Source organism: Meleagris gallopavo, chromosome 2 (assembly GCF_905368555.1).
Source record: "Meleagris gallopavo chromosome 2, MGAL_WU_HG_1.1, whole genome shotgun sequence".
Taxonomy (NCBI): Eukaryota; Metazoa; Chordata; class Aves; order Galliformes; family Phasianidae; genus Meleagris; species Meleagris gallopavo.
Genome location: NC_139405.1, coordinates 103,772,923 through 103,790,162, shown reverse-complemented (window position 1 = coordinate 103,790,162; position 17,240 = coordinate 103,772,923). Strand labels below are relative to the sequence as shown.

Genomic DNA, 17,240 nt, shown 5'->3' with positions numbered 1-17,240 from the left:
AAGTCAGAATGTTTTTTTTTTAGAGACAGATACTCTCCCTCTAATGAGTGCTTCCGTCCTGTGCTGCTTGTTCATGAGAATTCATTGTAGTGCACCAGTGGGATTTTTCATTTTGCATGCATGTCTTCACCAAAGCATTTGTTGCCACAATTTGGGGTGGATATTCATGAGCTTTTCAAGGTTGTGTTTTTGTTGTGGAGCTATCATTGAGATGACTGCAGAGATACGCTGGGAGGATTTGCATTTGTTTGGCAAGATTGAGTTTCACGCGCTGCTTGTTTTGTCCGTAGGAAATGTGATGCTGATGATGGGTTTGGCAAGACTGAAAGTCGGAAGACAGAATTCAGGAATAATTTATCTTTCCATAGTTTATTCAAGCATAGATTGCAACTGGTTAAATGATATCTGTGTACAGTCCGGGATGTGAAATGCCTCTGTGCTCCCCAGCTGAATTTCACAGCTATGCTGATGGTTCTACAACAAATCTTGATTGATGTTATAGTCAAAGACTTGATCTAGTTTGTAGATAAGCTTATTTATCTACAAATTGCTTAAGTTTGTAGATATGCAGGCAGTGCCTGCATACTGCCTCAGTGTGTGCAAAACAACGTCCAATACCACGTGTTGTGGGTATACGTGTCTGTAGAATTCTGATCTTAACCAAAAGGAGAGCTAGACGAGATGACCTTTAAGAGTCCCTTCCAACTCAAGTGATTCCATGAAAATACACAACTATACTTCTTGTCTTTCTGGATCAACATGAATGTGCCCATTTCAGAGACAGGGAAAACTGATCCTTTTTTAGACACTCAAGGCTGCCCAACAAGCTGTTGATGAAATTCAAATGAGAAGGGTTGCTTGCATCTTGGCTGTCACCTGCATAAGGAATTGGTTCTTGTACGCCGTCATGAAAAGTGTGGGAGAAGCCCGTAGCAGCTCCACATCTGGCATTGGTGGTTCAGTGGTAGAATTCTCGCCTGCCACGCGGGAGGCCCGGGTTCGATTCCCGGCCAATGCAATGTTGTAAACCTTTTGGGAGGTCCCTGAAGACTGGAGGATAGCCAATATCACTCCGGTCTTCAAAAAGGGCAAGAAGGAAGATCCGGGTAATTATAGGCCTGTCAGCCTCACCTCCATCCCTGGAAAGGTGATGGAACAGCTTGTGCTGGACACCATCTCCAGACAACTGGGAGAAAAGGAGGTTATCAAGAGTAGTCAGCACGGGTTCACCAAGGGGAGGTCGTGCTCGACCAACTTGGTGGCCTTCTATGATGCTGTCACATGCTGGGTGGATGGGGGAAGAGAGGTAAATGTAGTCTACCTTGATTTTAGAAAGGCGTTTGATACTGTCTCCCACGACATCCTTATAACAAAGCTGAGGAAGTGTGGGATAGATGAGTGGACAGTGAGGTGGGTTGAGAACTGGCTGACTGGCAGAGCGCAGAGGGTCGTCGTTGGTGGTGCAGAGTCTGACTGGAGACCTGTAACCAGTGGTGTCCCCCAGGGGTCTGTGCTGGGTCCGGTCTTGTTCAACATCTTCATCAATGACCTTGATGAGGGGATAGTGGCCACCCTCAGCAAGTTTGCTGATGATACGAAGTTGGGAGGATTGGCTGACACGCCTGAAGGCTGTGCTGCCATTCAGCGAGACCTGGACAGGCTGGAGAGCTGGGCAGTAAGAAACCGGATGAGGTTCAACAAAAGCAAGTGTAGGGTCTTACACCTAGGGAGGAATAATTGCATGCACCAATACAGGCTGGGGGATGAGCTGCTGGAGAGGAGCTCTGCAGAGAGGGACCTGGGCGTCCTGGTGGACGACAGGTTGGCCATGAGCCAGCAGTGTGCCCTCGTGGCCAAGAAGGCCAGTGGCATTCTGGGGTGCATTAAGAAGAGCGTGTCCAGCAGGTCGAGGGAGGTGATCCTCCCCCTCTACTGTGCCCTGGTAAGGCCTCATCTGGAGTACTGTGTCCAGTTCTGGGCTCCCCAGTACAAAAAAGACAGGGATCTCTTGGAAAGAGTCCAGCGGAGGGCCACAAAGATGGTGAAGGGCCTGGAGCATCTCCCCTGTGAAGGAAGGCTAAGTGAACTGGGTCTGTTTAGCCTTGAGAAAAGAAGACTGAGAGGGGACCTGATCCAGGTTTATAAATACCTGAGGTGTGGCGGCCATAGTGGTGAGGCCAGTCTCTTTTCAGTGGTACGTGGAGACAGGACGAGGGGAAACGGACATCAGCTGCAGCACAGGAAGTTTTGCACGAATGTGTGTAAGAACTTCTTCACGGTGAGGGTGACGGAGCACTGGAACAGGCTGCCCAGGGAGGTTGTGGAGTCTCCTTCTCTGGAGATATTCAAATCTCGCCTGGACGCCTACCTGTGCGACCTGGTGTAGGGAACCTGCTTTGGCAGGGGGGTTGGTCTCAATGATCTCTAGAGGTCCCTTCCAACCCCTACAACTCTGTGATTCTGTGATTCTGTGATAGGCTGTAGCTTGGTGCTTAAGAACTGCACTTTGCAGGAGTTACGTCCACAGAGCTGAACTCTGAACAATTAGTGGAGGGGAAGGTGTATGGTGGTGTTAATCTCCTGTAATTCAATTGCAGAGAAATTAATATTAAATATGTTTCTGTGCGTGCATTTGCAATGCTTTCCCTCCTATCATTATGCAAGCATAGGAGAGTAATCAAAGCCACATGAAGGACATCTGGATCCAGCGCTGGTTTATGTGGCACCTGGCCCTTATTAATAGTAATGAGGAAATAGCAGTTTGGGATTTCTTGACCTCACATGAAATTCATTTCGCTGGGCAAAGGTTGCTAGCAGATGGCAGCAATTGGGGCTCATTTCATCATCTGTTACACAGACTTTATGGCTTCGTTTTGCCCCTTTCCTTTGTAAGGAGCTACCTCCTCTCTTCTTCTACCTCCTCTCTTTTTAAGAGTTGTCTTTTTTCAAAGAGAGTCCCGAAACATCTTGTTAAAGCATGTTATGTGCAGCACGAGCGTTTAGGTACGGGCTGATACAACAAAATAATCCCTCTGAGCATAAATCACTCTTTTGCTCACTGTGTTGTAAACTTCCATCTTTTTGAAGTCGGTAGTTTCTTTTGGGTGATTGGCCCCTCTCCAATTTGTTCTCTATATCCCCAGCCCACAATACACTTTTGCACTCTGTCTTTGTGCAAATTAAAGAGAGATGAGGAGACACAGCCGCATTATCGTCAGCATAAAGCGCCATCTCAAACCAGCATTGGTGTCACCCAAGTCTCATTTAATGATGAACCCCAATGAGTTGTATGCAAGTGAGCAGCTTTTGAAGAGCACAGAGCATCCAGAGTAAGGGCTTTTGTCTTCAGTGCTCAGCATCTGCCTCCCTCTTGTCACCTTTATTGGGTGACCCTTATTTTCCTTTATATTTTTTAGTAGTTGGAGCTGATTCAAAGCATGCTAGAAGATAAGCCTCAAAATTACAGGTGTAGTGCTGTTTAGTATTAGGGAAACACTATGAATTCAAGACCTGGGAAATGATGAGGTTTGATATTTGCTTGCTCAGATGTGATGTTGGCCATTAGAGTGATGGCTTCTGTGCTGCGACAACACGTATTTACAACACCCCTATCAAAAAAATCACAGTGCATCGATACAGTCAATGTACACCATGCTGCAGAGATGAAACGCCGGGCCTGGAATCTATTTGTCCAACGTGCCTGATCAAAATAACCTTACCTTGGAGCCTGATGGTAGGAAATATCCATTCCAGCCGCACACTTTGCCTTTCACGATGCATTCAAACTGAAACCTCTTGGAGGTTTTATTTATCAAAGCGAAGTGAAAGTGGTTCTAACTACTAACGTTGTCGTGTAACTCATACCGGTTCTGGGGATAAATGCTTGTTTTGTATTTGTGATTTAGTCACTACTGCAAATACCTCTTCAATTCTGCAAGCCCAAAGTAGATGTACTCAAACCCACAGTAAATTAAAGTAGCAGAAAAAGAGAAAATCTCAGTATTTTGACTGATCAGCATAAGATGGTGCTCCAGAACACTGATAGTTCAATTCTGTGTTTCTGACAGCATTAATGAACTCATCAAATTAAGTTAACTGCAAAATTCTAGATCCACATAGTGTTGGTTGATTGGGTTGCGCCAGTGCTACTGGCACACATACAAACAGCACTGGGGAACAGTGCTTTCCTGGTGACATGAGGGCATGGAGTTCTTTGATCCAGTCATTTCTCTTAAGGATTTCTGTATTTTTTCGCCCACTACTGATCACCCTCAGGGCTCCATATGACCTCTTTAATCTGGATGTCAGTGGTCGGGTTCAGTCTAGCCCAAATTACAAATATCACAGGATCCCAGAGCTGCAGGACTTGGACTTTCAAAAATGATCCAGTCTAACCCCCTGCTAAAGCAGTTTCCCTGCAGTAGGTTATATCCTTGCACGCATTCCTTCTTCTCAATGTGGAAGACCTGAACCCTTTGATTTCCATATCTGTGATACCACAGACAATCCTATGGTGCAATGGAAGACTCTTCAGTGTCAGTGTCCGATCCCAAGACTTACTGCCATCGTCAGGAAAGGCAGCAAGCCACACATCCCCAGTGGCATAAGGAGCAGAGGAGTGTCCTCTGGCAAAAGATGAAGGATCATAGAATCACAAAATAGCAGGAATTGGAAGGAACCTCAAGAGATCATGGAGTCCAACTTCCCTGCTAAAGCAGTACCCTACAGTAGGTCGCACGGGTAGGCATCCAGACAAGTCTTTAATATGTTCATAGAAAGAGCCCATCAACAGCCTTGTGACCACAACCTCTCTGGGCAACCTATTCCAGTGCTCTGTCACCCTTACAGTAAAGGAATCAAAAGGAGCTCTGAGCACCACCATGTCCAACCTCCCTACCTGGGAAGCCATTGCCATAGTGCTTGATAGGTTTACAGTACAATTACCATACTTGTGATAAGAAATCAGGCCTGACTGTCCAGAAGGCTTTGACTTCGGCATCCTCCAAGGTGGGCTTGATTGGGGTGGGTTGACCATTGGATTAGATGGTCTTTTCCAACCTTAATGATTCTGTGATTCTATAAATGTCCTTTCTAGCTCTGTACTATTTCATACCTTAAAGTTTGGGGTGCTCTTTTGCTAGGGCCCTTGGTCATTACCACTGCAACCACTGGACTAAAATTTGGCCTTGACTTCTCCGGTCCGCATGTAGGCCATCATCTACAAGGCACCCTCGCGTGCAAATAATGTAATTACTAACATGGGTGAGGTTATTTGTTTGCAAAGTGCTTGCAGAATCCTTGGACTACCACCAGCCTTGTAGACGACTCATCTGCATTAATTATTGCTTTTTTTAAGAGCCAAGCATGTTAAAAAAAGATGACAAATCCTTGAGTATTTTGTAGGTAGCACACTTCAGAGAAGTAGTGAAAGTTGCTAAGTTACCCATTGCTACTTAAAAATTTATAAAAGCGTGGCTTCAGAGAGTGTGGAGATGACTAGTGAAGGGCATCTCAAAACTTTCATTTTCTGCAAAAGCACAGATAGATTTATCCAGAGAAACTCAGCTCTCATCATAGCACAGCAGTGTTTCTCAGACCCAATATAAGTATTTGTTCTTATTTCTAAAATGGGTTTTAAAAGTGTATCCTGTTCACTTTCTGCAGGAATTTATATTCATAATATTCCATCAACAGCTTTGTGACCAGACTGTGTGCGACATACCATTCCCCAGACATCCACAGAATTGTTCTACATTTCATTTGGGTGGGTCTGAGAGACGGACAGGCTGGTGCTCCAGATGTGGCCTCCCCAGGGAAGAGCAGAATGGAGGAGAACCTCCCTTGCCCCACTGGCCATGCTCTCTGCAATGCACCCCAAGGCCTTGTTGGCCTTCTTGGCCATTAGAGGCATGCTGCTGGCTCATGGTCAACTGTTGGTCAACCAGAACACCATTGGCTTTCCTGGCCACAAAGGCAAACTGCTGGCTTATGGTCAACCACTCGTCAACCATTGGTCAACTGTAGATAAACCAGAACATCTAGGTTCAGCTGGTGGAGCTGATGCTTGTGTTTGCCTGCAGGCTGTGCTCCTAAGGTCACCTCCTGTTTGAAGCTCTTTCTGGAGCCTCTGTTCCCTTGCTGCAGCTGTCCATTCCTGGGAGCACCAGAAGAGCAAGTGAGTCTTTGCTCACTATTGGTGCCCTCTGGAAGTCCCCAGCCCCTGGTGTCAGTGACTGCACTGCCATCACGCAGTGGCTCCACCACTGCTATGGTAGAAAGTTTCGTGCAACACCCCAAAAAGGTGAGATTTGAGCTGAGATTCAACTCAGAACAGCATGCCAGAGGGCTCACATTTAGTCATTGCATGTCTCAACTTTTCAAGCGCAAGTAGGCAGCAACCTTCCTCGTTCAGCTGCTGGAACATCTCTGCAGTTTGTCAGCCCTGCTGGTTCCAGGCTGAATGCCGATCCCTCTCGTGAATAATGCATTATTTTTCCACATTCCAGGCTGCTCTTTGCTTTTGCACTGCAGGCTGCATACTGCACTGGCTCAGATGTGCTCCGTGCCTCTGTCCCAGAGCCAGCACTAGAATTTATATGGGAGAGCCCACGGTCTGTGTTTCTGAGCTAACCGTGCCTGTTGCAACACCTTGCACGGCATAGCACTGGGTTCTGGCAGCAGGTCAGACTGGCAACACCTGTGTTGGCTGCTGTCACCAACACAGCTTCCCGAGCACAGTCGCTGGTATCCTTGAGGACCGCATAAAATACTTGGAGAGCATTCCAGGAAATTATGGAAGCCGTGAAGAATTTAAGTATTTTCCCGAGTTTTCTGTCCTCGCTCACATTTGGTCTTCATTGGCTTCCCCCTTTTTTTTTTGCCAAATTCAAACCTCAAGCCATGTTTTTATGGTGCCAGAGAAGCCCTGAGTGCTCGGTTGCTTTTACATTTCTCTCCAACACAACGATCGCACGTTTAAACAACAGATGAGCGACCTTGTAAATCCACCCGGGGTTTTCTCCTTTTTCAGAGTGTCATTAATTAATGATTAATTCTCACATCCACTGAGTAACTGTTTCCATCACCACCCTGACATCACTCTCCCCTTGGGACTGCTCTATTCCTTTCTTTCTCCGCATGCATCAGCCCAATCTCCGGGGCTCAGTTTGGATCCAGGATTGCTTTTCTCTTCCCTCACCTGGTTGCCACCATGGATTTGGCATCAGAAGTGGTCAGATAAAGTATGACCCATATTGTAACACAAATTGAGGTATTTGTTGAGTCTGCAGGATTTCTGGCTTGAGAATTGCCAGGTTAAGGTTGCCTGGAGAGGAGATCCAGGCATCCCAGGAGACACATTGGACAGGGCTCTGAGCACCTGATGGAGCTGTGGGTGTCCCTGTTCAGTGCAGGGAGTTGGGCAAGATGGCCTTTAAAGGTCCCTTCCAACTCAAGACCATTCTATGATTCTAACCAGCTCTGGTTAGATTCCCACAAACTTTATTGAACAACACAAGTGTTTCAAGCACAGAGAAATCAGATTTTTCAGTAATTGCACGGTGCTACAAGAAACAGTTTTCTCTGTTAATGGATTTCAGTCATTTATCTATTCCTTGAAGCAGATGCTTTTTCCTCAGAGCAGCCTATTTTAAAAGACTGAAACATTTGAATTGCTGAGGAATGCCACTGTTCCCTACGACTGTTGTTTATGCACTCCAAGTTTGTGTTGTCTGAATGTAGAAAATGATTTTTGTTTAAAAATAAAAAATCTTCAAGACTTGTAAATTCACCTCTCAGTGAATACTTTTATGTTTGGAAAACATTTGCGTAGCAAAAGGTTCTCAACTATTAGGAAATGTTGCACATACGAATTTCATGGTGCTAATACATTGATGTTTGACACCTGCTTCTGAGGATGAGCTCATAGGCTATTTCCTAGATAAAATTTGGTAGTTTGTTTAGCCAGAAATGTCTCTAAAGTTGGACTTGATGATCTTAAGGTCTTTTCCAATCTTGATTCTGTGGTTCTATGATAAAACACAATGATATGAAGGGTCCATTGGTGTCTATCGTGGTTTATCCCCACCGGCACATCATACGCCGTGAAAAACACGTTGTCTCCATTCCAGGATGAATGTACATGCCTTCAGTTTCCAGCTGGCTTTGATTTTCCCTTTCCTGACTAGATTAAACACCTCTGCTGTTCTGTATTTTTATCTGGAGTGTACACGTGCCCAAAGTGAGCTCTTAATTACCTTTAGGATTCTCTGAGAAGGGGGGGCATCCCAGACTGCTGCCATCAGCGATCTTTACAAATCTTGCAATAATGCCTCTGTTTGGCTTTTCTCTTCACAGCACCTTCTCCTTCTTACTCTTTGTTGCACAGTGTAGTGTCCAGAATTATTTTGCTCAAGTATTTCACTACCATCACCGTTGACACCCACTTATTGACTCCAAGAGCTAACTGCTCTTAACTACTCAGTCATTCTGCTCTTCCTGTTTAATACTATCGAGGAAAATGCTAATACATCACTTGGAGCTTCCCTCTCACTTCAGGATTTATTAAAATGGATATCAGCAGACCTAAAACCTCGTCAAGCAGCTCTTTGGGGACTCTTGGGTTCAAGTCATCCAACCTGCTGCCTTTAAGGTAAGTACCTTTGGAGAGCAAGGTGCTAAACAGCAAAAATGCTATACAGAATGAAGTTATAAAACTTGCTCCCAGAACAAGCACCAATCTTCCCAGCATCAATCATTTCATCTTGGTGCACCACAATGAAGCACGGTTTGTTCTGTAGAAGAGAATTGTCATTTCTAAGCCATCTAGGCACAAACAGTGTTCCTTGTGGAACCCTGGCAGACCCATAGAATCATAGAATCGTTTGGGTTGGAAGAGACCTTTAAGATCATCTTTTTCCAATTCAAATCTAACAAAACCACACAACTTCACTTCTCTGCTTAGCAAGCAGTTGCTTAAAGAACATCTCATTCTGAGCCCTCATTTGCTGTGATACTTGATTGGGTTAGCACTCTTTATATCAGTTATTTCACTGATCCTTTGTAGTCAGGATCCTGGAATTCTGTATTCTGTAGGAAAAATACTTAAGGAGGGGCACTACTACCCACACACATCTTTTCCTCTTCACTTTTCCTAAGTGGAAAAGAGTTGGATTTAAGATTTCAAGCACATAACATAGAACCATAGGATCACTAAGACTGCAAAAGACGTCCAAGATCACCACGTCCAACCATCAACCCATTCCCACCATGACCAGTCACAGACTCATTCAGGTTGGACAACACCTCCAAGATTTACGAAGTCCAACCATCAAAATTTCTGCAAAGTGCTGATGCAACCAGCTTTTATTGTTAATCATCATTTATTTTTCTTTGTTTCTTCTTTGGGCACCTACTTTGGGATGCATACCCAAAGAATTTTTTGTGTCTTTCTGTCTGGGTTTTCACAACGCCATTGTCCTTAGTTGGTCTCTGTGCTCCTTATGAGTGCCTTCTGCCTTCCATCTCAGGATATTCTGTGATTATGTAGCAATAATATTTTCTCTTTTTCAGAGCTAGAAAACATAACGTGTGTCCCTCTTTTCTCCTTTATGCCATGAATTCCTCTTTCTGATAGAGGAGGAAGCAGCACTGTGATTTATGGCAAGTGTGTACCTGGTACCCAGCTCCAGTTCCCATCTGCATTCCCAGGGCTTCTTCATGCCACTGCTGTTCTGAGCCATTCCTGATCTGCAGTGTTCTGATCTTCTTCTGTATTAATGATTCATCCTAACCTTTATGTCATCAGGAAGTTTCATTAGAGCGTGGTTATTTTTGTGCGCATAATTAGAATATTAAATAGACAAATCCTTGAGGATTCATCTATTGCATATCACTTGCATCCTCCAGCCTGCAGATCATCTTTCTCTTCTCTCTCTTTCATGGCAACGGATAACCACAAATCATGGCCCTGCCTTGCTGGCTGACCTGTGCTGACAACTGTTACAGAGAGCAAAACCAAACACTGCGTTTATCTCCTGTAACCTGTTATTGTGCAATGCCTCGGGCAGATTCCTTGATCCTGAGTATCACGTAACGTCTCTGTGCTCTGAGCTGGGAGATTCTGGGTGCCTGTCTCATGGTCACAAATGGACTGGCCATTTTTTCAGTATCTCACATGCTCGCTTCCCGTATTTTTGTTGTTTTTTGGCAGTGGTTATCCCATCAGGCTGACCAACATGACGTTATTCTTTGGATGCATTAAGCTGGTGCTTCAAGATGTGTATCTTGATGGAGGTTGCAGGCTTTGGAAGCTTTTTCCCTGCTCGTGCAGGATTACAAAGGTACTTCTTTGTTGTCAACGTCTGTCAAGTATTTAGGCTTTTAGAACTGTGGTTTGTGTACAACTTTCTTGTAAGACACATGCCCTTGCCTGCTTAGAAGCTCATGTGCAAACTTGTTTATATGCTGTATTTTTAGCTTCATATTCTTGCTACCAAGAATTTAATCAGTGACTTTAAAAGCTGGATGTATTCAGAACCCCATTAGTTCTGGTACTTATCCCCTAAGCTCCTTAATTGGGTGGCATCCATTATCATAGTCCATATTTCCTGGCCAACAGCTACCAGCACTTCTCTTCTCTTAAGCCATAGGCTGCCTATGTGGAGGGAGAAACAGATCTCCACAAGCAAAATGTCAGGGGATGAGTTTTGTGTTTTAATGTGCTTTCTCAGAGTCATAGAACCGTTTGAGTTGGAGGGGACCTTTAAAGGTCACCCAGTCCGACTCCCCTGCAGTGAACAGGGACACCTACAATGTGTCAGTTGTTACAGCTTCTAGATTTGTTTCCTGACACACAGCATAGAATCATAGAATCATTAAGATTGGAAAAGACCTCTTAGATCATCGAGTCACTCTTCGTTACAGGGGAGTTGGACTAGATGACCTTTAAAGGTCCCCTCCAACTCAAACTATTCTATGATTTTGTGGTCCTGGAGGCACCATGCCACCACATCGCCTTCCTGCTGCTCATCGAGGTGATCCCACAGCAACCTGCCATGCTGAGGACTGGTTCCATGCACATCCTGGAAGATTTCTAAGGGCAGGCGACTTCTCCCCTGTGTCCAACCTGCAGTGATCAACACAGCTCTCAGTGCTCTGCTGCCATGGTGTAATTGTGCTGGAAGTCAAGCAGAGCTGCAGACCACCTTCTGATCATGCTCATCTGGGGTGAGCATTCCTGGGCATCTTTATGGTTGGGAAATTGGGCCTGGGGCCCTTTGTGTATACTTGAGTAATGTCTGTCTCCCTGGTAGTGTTCGACAGACGTGTCAGTTTGTGGCACCAAGTGGCACCGAGGTCAGTGGGCATGGTGGAGTTGGATTGGTGGTGAGACTAGATGATTGTAGGGGTCTTTTCCAACCTGAATGATTCTATGATTCTATTTAGGGACATGGTTAGTGGGCATGGTGGGGTGGATTGATGGTTGGTCTTGATGCTCTTGGCTTTTCCTTAAAAGAGGTCTTCTCCAACCTTAACAACTGTATGATTCTGTGAGGAACAGGCATTGCTGGCAGCCCCACTTGCTCCAAGCTCTCTGTATAGAGCCACGGCCTCTCCTCTGGCACAGCCCAGGGCTGGGGCTGAGGGGTGAGCCCCCAGCGGGCTTCTTGGGAGGAGGGCACCGGAGCATAGCTGAGGTGGAAATCTTTCTATCCGTGTTAGGTTGCAGATGAGTTAACGGGGTGAGAGTGCCAGCTGAGATGGCTGAAAACACAGCACGGATAATTTTGAAAGATAACACTTGCTTTTAGTCTTTGTAATGCAAGTCCGCCAGGGGATTGTATGGGAACTGAAACTGTAAGAGCCCTGGGAACACTGCAAGGAGAGAGCGAGCCAGGCAGGAGTGGGGAAGCACTCGAGGCCGGTGAAGGGAACAATCTGGTACATATTGAGTGCAGGGACTGAATCCCCGCGTGAGGCCCTGCTGGAAGGGGGGACGGCACATGCCCCACGACTGTGGAAATGGTGGATGAAAGCAAAAATGTCAAGCTTTGAAAGAAGCGAGGAGAAAGAAGGCATTCTGTGTGGTAACCAAGATTTTATTGTTTCCTGATCCCTGCTCTCTATCCCACAGCTGGGGGGATCGGGAGGAATGAAAACAAACAGCGTTCCGTGAATGGAGGAGCTCAGACGGTGCGCTGGGACTGGAGAAAATGAGGGTTTTCCTAATGGAGTTTCCTCTTCCTCCTCCCCCCTTCCTTCTATTGTGATACAGCAAGGATCATCCTTGCTGCTCTTCACCTCCCAGTGCCCTCGGTAGTGTTGTCCTAATGGTTGAACTTGTTGGTAGCATTGGACTTGACCCTGAGGGACTTTTCCATCCAGTGGTGCTGCAGCTCCATGGGATGCAGTGCTGTTGTTGCCACAGTCAGCACCAAATACTCACATCCCCTGGCAGCGAGGAAGCTGCATACAGCAGTTGCCCTGAAGCAACGGGTTATCTGTGCGTTACAATTAACGCTGAAAAGGCAAATTGGAAAAAGAGCTGAGTAATGCAATCAGGTTGCCAGAACAGCAGTGGAAATAGCGCTGAGGCTGGAGATCTACCAGCTTGGCAGCGGGACGCGATGAGTCCTGCCCTGTGCTGCAGCATTTGCTGCTCCGGGGCGTTCCACCGTTGTTAATTAACACTGGGTATAATGCTTCACTGCCGGCTCCGTGCTCCGCGAGGCGTTGCTGTGTCTGTGTGCATCTGATCTAATTCCACGGGCAATGGTTGCACATGGCTGCAACGCGGGGGTCCGGCGCAGTGCTGGCTGGGGGCTGTGCTGGAGGGTTTGCAGTGCATTCCCCCTCCCCGTGAGCCCTCTGTAGATATGTGTCTGTATTCCTATATATATTTCTGCATGTTTTATGGCTGGCTGCGCTAACGAGCTTTGTAGTGTGCCTCTGTGTGAGTGTCAATTTTACTGTAATGCATAAAATGGAGGCAGGAAGTGTGTGCAAGCAGATCGCCTGGCCTAATGTGCCACAGAGGACGGTAGAATTTAATTTCCCTACAGCAATAAGGTTAACAAGACGTATTGGTGGGGTGCCTGAGCTTAGCAACATTATTTTCGCTATTTTATTCTCTAAAAGAATATTTGCAGAAAAAAGGGATGAATTATCTTTGGCGTACGTTTTGATCGGGATGGCGTTAACTCAACCACAGGTTTCACCTGTAGCACTAAAGGAGTTTTTTTTCTCCACTTCTGGTTAGCATCAACAGTTTTTCAAGTAGCAGCAAGAAAGCAAACCACAAATGGCAAAACCAAGCAGTCCCTGTTCGCATCACTTGGTTTCTTCCCATGGGGAGTGTCATTAATGACCATCTGGACAAGGGGATTGATTGCATCCTCAGTAAGTTTGCAGGTGACACAAAGTTCAGAGGACGTGCTGATCTGTTTGAAGTTAGGAAGGTTCTACAGGGAGATGTGGATAGGCTGCATCCATATGAGCCAACAAGTCCAAAAATTTCTTCTCATAAAGAGCAGTGGCACAGCTGCCCAGGGAGGTGGTGAATTCACCATCCCTAGGGGTGTTCAATGAACACGAGGGATGTGGGGATTGGACATGGTGGGATGTCTTGGGGTTGGGCTTGGGGATCTTAGTGGTCTTCTCCAACCCGAATGATTCTTTGAATCTGTGATTCTACAAAAGGTGAGGACAAGGCCCTGTGCCAAATTAGCTTGATGGGATTCTAGTTTACATCACAGATTAAAACAATTCAGGTACATCTGTGTTAGAAAAAAGCATTGCTGTTGTAGTTCTCCTCTGCAGTGCTGCAGGTAACTCCAGAACAAATCCTTCTTTCTGTAGCATCGAAACAGCACGGAGCTGGTGAGCCTCATGCAACAGCAGCTACAGCTTTGGTTGCGGAAGTTTTCTCCAAGGTCACTTGTCAAGGTTTTCCTGTTAGAATAGAGAGACGTGTAAATTGAAATTCCTCTATAGTTCATTATTTCTGCCCTGAATTAATTACTGTTCAGTCTTCCTGCAAGGGACTTGGATTTGCTCATGGCATCAAACAGGAGAAGATTGCAAGGGCTTCAGAGAGCGTGTTGAGAATTCAAAATGATCCTGAAAAATTGCAGGAATATTTGGAGAAGGAAAAAAAGTGAAGAAATTGTGTTTTTACTCGAGAGCAGAGGGGACTGAGAGCAGGTTTTGGAAATCTTTGAGTACACAGGCGATCAACCCAAGGAGAAAGGAAGCACTGCCATCCTCATCCCGAGGAGCGGAGGTTTCAGTGCTGAAAACTTCATTTAGGAATTTCATTTAGGCCTTAGGAAAATGTGAATGAAGAGGTTTGTGAGAGCATGTTGGATAAACATCTGTCAGGAAGGGATTTTTGAGAGCCGGTCCAGCTGTAGAGTGAATGGTGAGTGGTCTGTCTCCTTACAGCTGCGTTTTTTGTGATTCTGTTCATGTCAGGCCTGTGTCAGCAAGTAGCCTCCTATCTCAGCACCTTACCTTTGTAAATAGCAGCTTTCATTAGTTCTAACCTGTACAAAAGTGCCTGACATCGCACACTGCTTATTGATGCAGGAGTGGGGTGAATGGAAGGGCCCAGGCAGCCCAAGGCTGAGCCCAGGCCACCACCAGCCCCACAGGAGCTTGTTAACAAGTTCACAGTTGTGGGGGATTCCTGGCCGAGGAAGCATCGATCAAGTGCCCTTTGGATGGGTAATTTCAGTTGTCTTTTTACTGAGCCTCGTCTGTAAAACTTGTCATCTTCCCAAGGTGAAGAAGTCAAATCATGGAATCAGAGCCATGAAGCTCATCGAGATCTCTGTGGTCATCAACCCATCATGATGACCATGACCACTCAAAGAACCACAGAATCATTCAGATTGGAAAAGATGTCTGAGATCATAAGTCCATCTCCAGCCCATCCCACCATGCCCACTGGCCACCACATCTCCACTTTCCCGGAACACCTGCACTTACATGGCAAGGGCCTGTTTGCAGCAAACCAGTTGTCTGGCATCCACTCACAGGATAAAAACTTAAAAAAAAACCCAAAGAATGACTTTTATGAGTGAGCTTGATTCTTTTGTCAAGGGTTACTCATTAACCTGCCTGTGGTAGTCCATAATATTCACTTTAATAAAATATTTGCACTCTTCAGCACTCATAAATTTCCCCAATATTTCAGGGCGTTTCTAAACAAAATTAACCCCGGTGCAGGGAGCGTCTCAGCTCATTGCTTTCAGGCTTTCCGACACTACTTATTGCATTGGCTCAGCCCCAAAATGAGCAAAGGAATGCAAGGGCACTGCAGCGTTTGGATTGTATATGTGTGAAATTCTAAACATAGATGATGTAGGCTAGGCGGGTGACCTATACATCCGTGGAGAGTGCAACTTGATTTCCGACTTGACAGCTTTTTGTTGAAATGAAGGGGATGGATGGGGCCTGCAGGCTACAAGCAGTGGAAATCCGGGGCAGGGCAAGCTGTGGTAGAAGTCACTCAGCATGGGCCTTGGGAATTATCCTGAAAAGATCAGTCTCAAGGGCTGCCGTGTAGTTCTTAAATAAGAGCAGAAAAGAAGATGGTATCATAGAATCACAGAATAGTTGGGTTGGAAGGGACCTTAAAGATCAGAGAGCCATGGAATGGTTGGGTTGGAAGGGACCTTACAGCCCCCCCAGCCTCACCTGTGCTGTGGGCTGGGTGCTCCCCAGCAGCTCAGGCTGCTCAGGGCTCATCCACTGCCTCAGGCACCTCCAGGGATGGGACACCCACAGCTCTGGGCAGTGCCAGGGCCTCATCACCCTCTGCATGAAGAATTTCCATATATCCTAAATTTCCCCTCTTTTATAGAAAATGCAAGTTAGAAAGTGAACATGCATGATATGCAGATGAAAAGCCTGTTCCTATTTCACTTTCTAATGAAGATTCCTGCTTTTTCTCGGATGCCGTTTGACATTGTCTGATTTCCTTAATTTCCTACAGCGAAGATACAGAACAAAAAATGAGTGTTGTAGGCCATGCATTTACGTTCTTTTCATTTCTGATCCATTTCTGCAGCGTTTTCTGGAGTTAGTTATTTGGGGCATGATGAGTTGTTTACTTGTCTAAATCGCTTCTCTAAGAAAACGTTAGCTTTTTATAGGTACACGAGATCTCTTTTATTTTAATCTATTCACAGGAATATGTTAGACGATAAAGCACATTAAAGTCGACGTAAATTCCTTGCAAAGCAAATGTTCTTAGTTTCTCGGTAGGATCACAGAATCATACAAACAAACGTGGGTCCTTCTGGGGTCATCTACCCCAGCTTCCCTGGAAGCAGAACCGCTGATGGGTACGGCGGTTGGAGCAGACACCTCCGGAGGCCCTTTTCCATTCAATGAGAGATGTTACCGTCCCTTCTTCCCACACCCTTGTTCTGATGCAAAGCCTAGAGCTGTTTTTTTTTTCATGAGATTTTTAGGGTTTTTCAGGTTAAACCTCAGAGCTGCTGTATGCAAGTCTTGATAAACTGGGGCCAGTCCATCCGAGTCAGCTCCCAAACCTTTCAGGAGCTGGGTCAGGGCTTTCCTTGGCCGTCTTTATCAATGGAAATCCATCTTCTGCATCCCGTTTCCAGAAGTATTTCAGGATGCTTAACATCGCACTCTTCTTCCCATAACCCAACTGCATCAGAGAGGAACTTAAAAGCCTGTTCACAGTTCTTCTGCAACGAACCCCAGAGCTTCCTGTGCACACATTGCTGTGCGCCCTGCGTTGGGTTCACTTCGACAACCTCAGAGCAGCTTCAGCTCAGTATTTACGACCTGCCCTGTTCCTTCCTTCAGCCTTTGGAGGAGGAGGAAGGCTGTAGGAGTGATTTATTGCTTTCCCATTCCGCCTCGGGAACAGCTCCTGAGCTCATCCATTATCTGTCCGTGCCTCCTCCATCCCCGTCCCCTGCCCACGCGTCCGCCCACCGCTTCCTCCTATGGGGCCCAGCCCGGCACCTGCGGTTCACATTACGACCGCCCGTGCTGGGGGGACTCCTCAGCTCTTCCCTTCCGCTTCCGCATGTGTCTGCGTGCACCAGATGTCTGTCTTTCTTGCTTTCTCAGTCAATAATCTGCTTTCTAGGACACCGAGCTGTACGGCCCCATTGCTGGTTTCTGGTTTTCCCAAATCATGCTCGTGGTTAGCAAACAACAGCAGCATACAGACAGCTCACATGTTCTCCTTTCTCTTT

The 17,240-nt window shown here is 46.1% G+C and overlaps 1 protein-coding gene and 1 non-coding gene across 14 annotated transcripts in view; both read left to right on the top strand.

Annotated features, from left to right (window-relative positions):
- Positions 1 to 17,240, top strand: part of DTNB (dystrobrevin beta) — a 141,671-nt gene that overhangs the window by 111,229 nt on the left and 13,202 nt on the right. Inside the window, exon 15 of one of the 13 annotated variants that reach the window (XR_014881694.1) lies at positions 10,211 to 10,340. The exons of the other annotated variants lie outside the window; for them this stretch is intronic. The gene's annotated coding sequence lies outside the window, so the exon portion shown is untranslated. The remainder of the gene's footprint in view (positions 1 to 10,210; positions 10,341 to 17,240) is intronic. 13 annotated transcript variants of the gene reach the window in all.
- On the top strand, positions 948 to 1,018 carry TRNAG-GCC (transfer RNA glycine (anticodon GCC)). Its single transcript has one exon. It is a non-coding gene; the product is annotated as a tRNA-Gly (tRNA).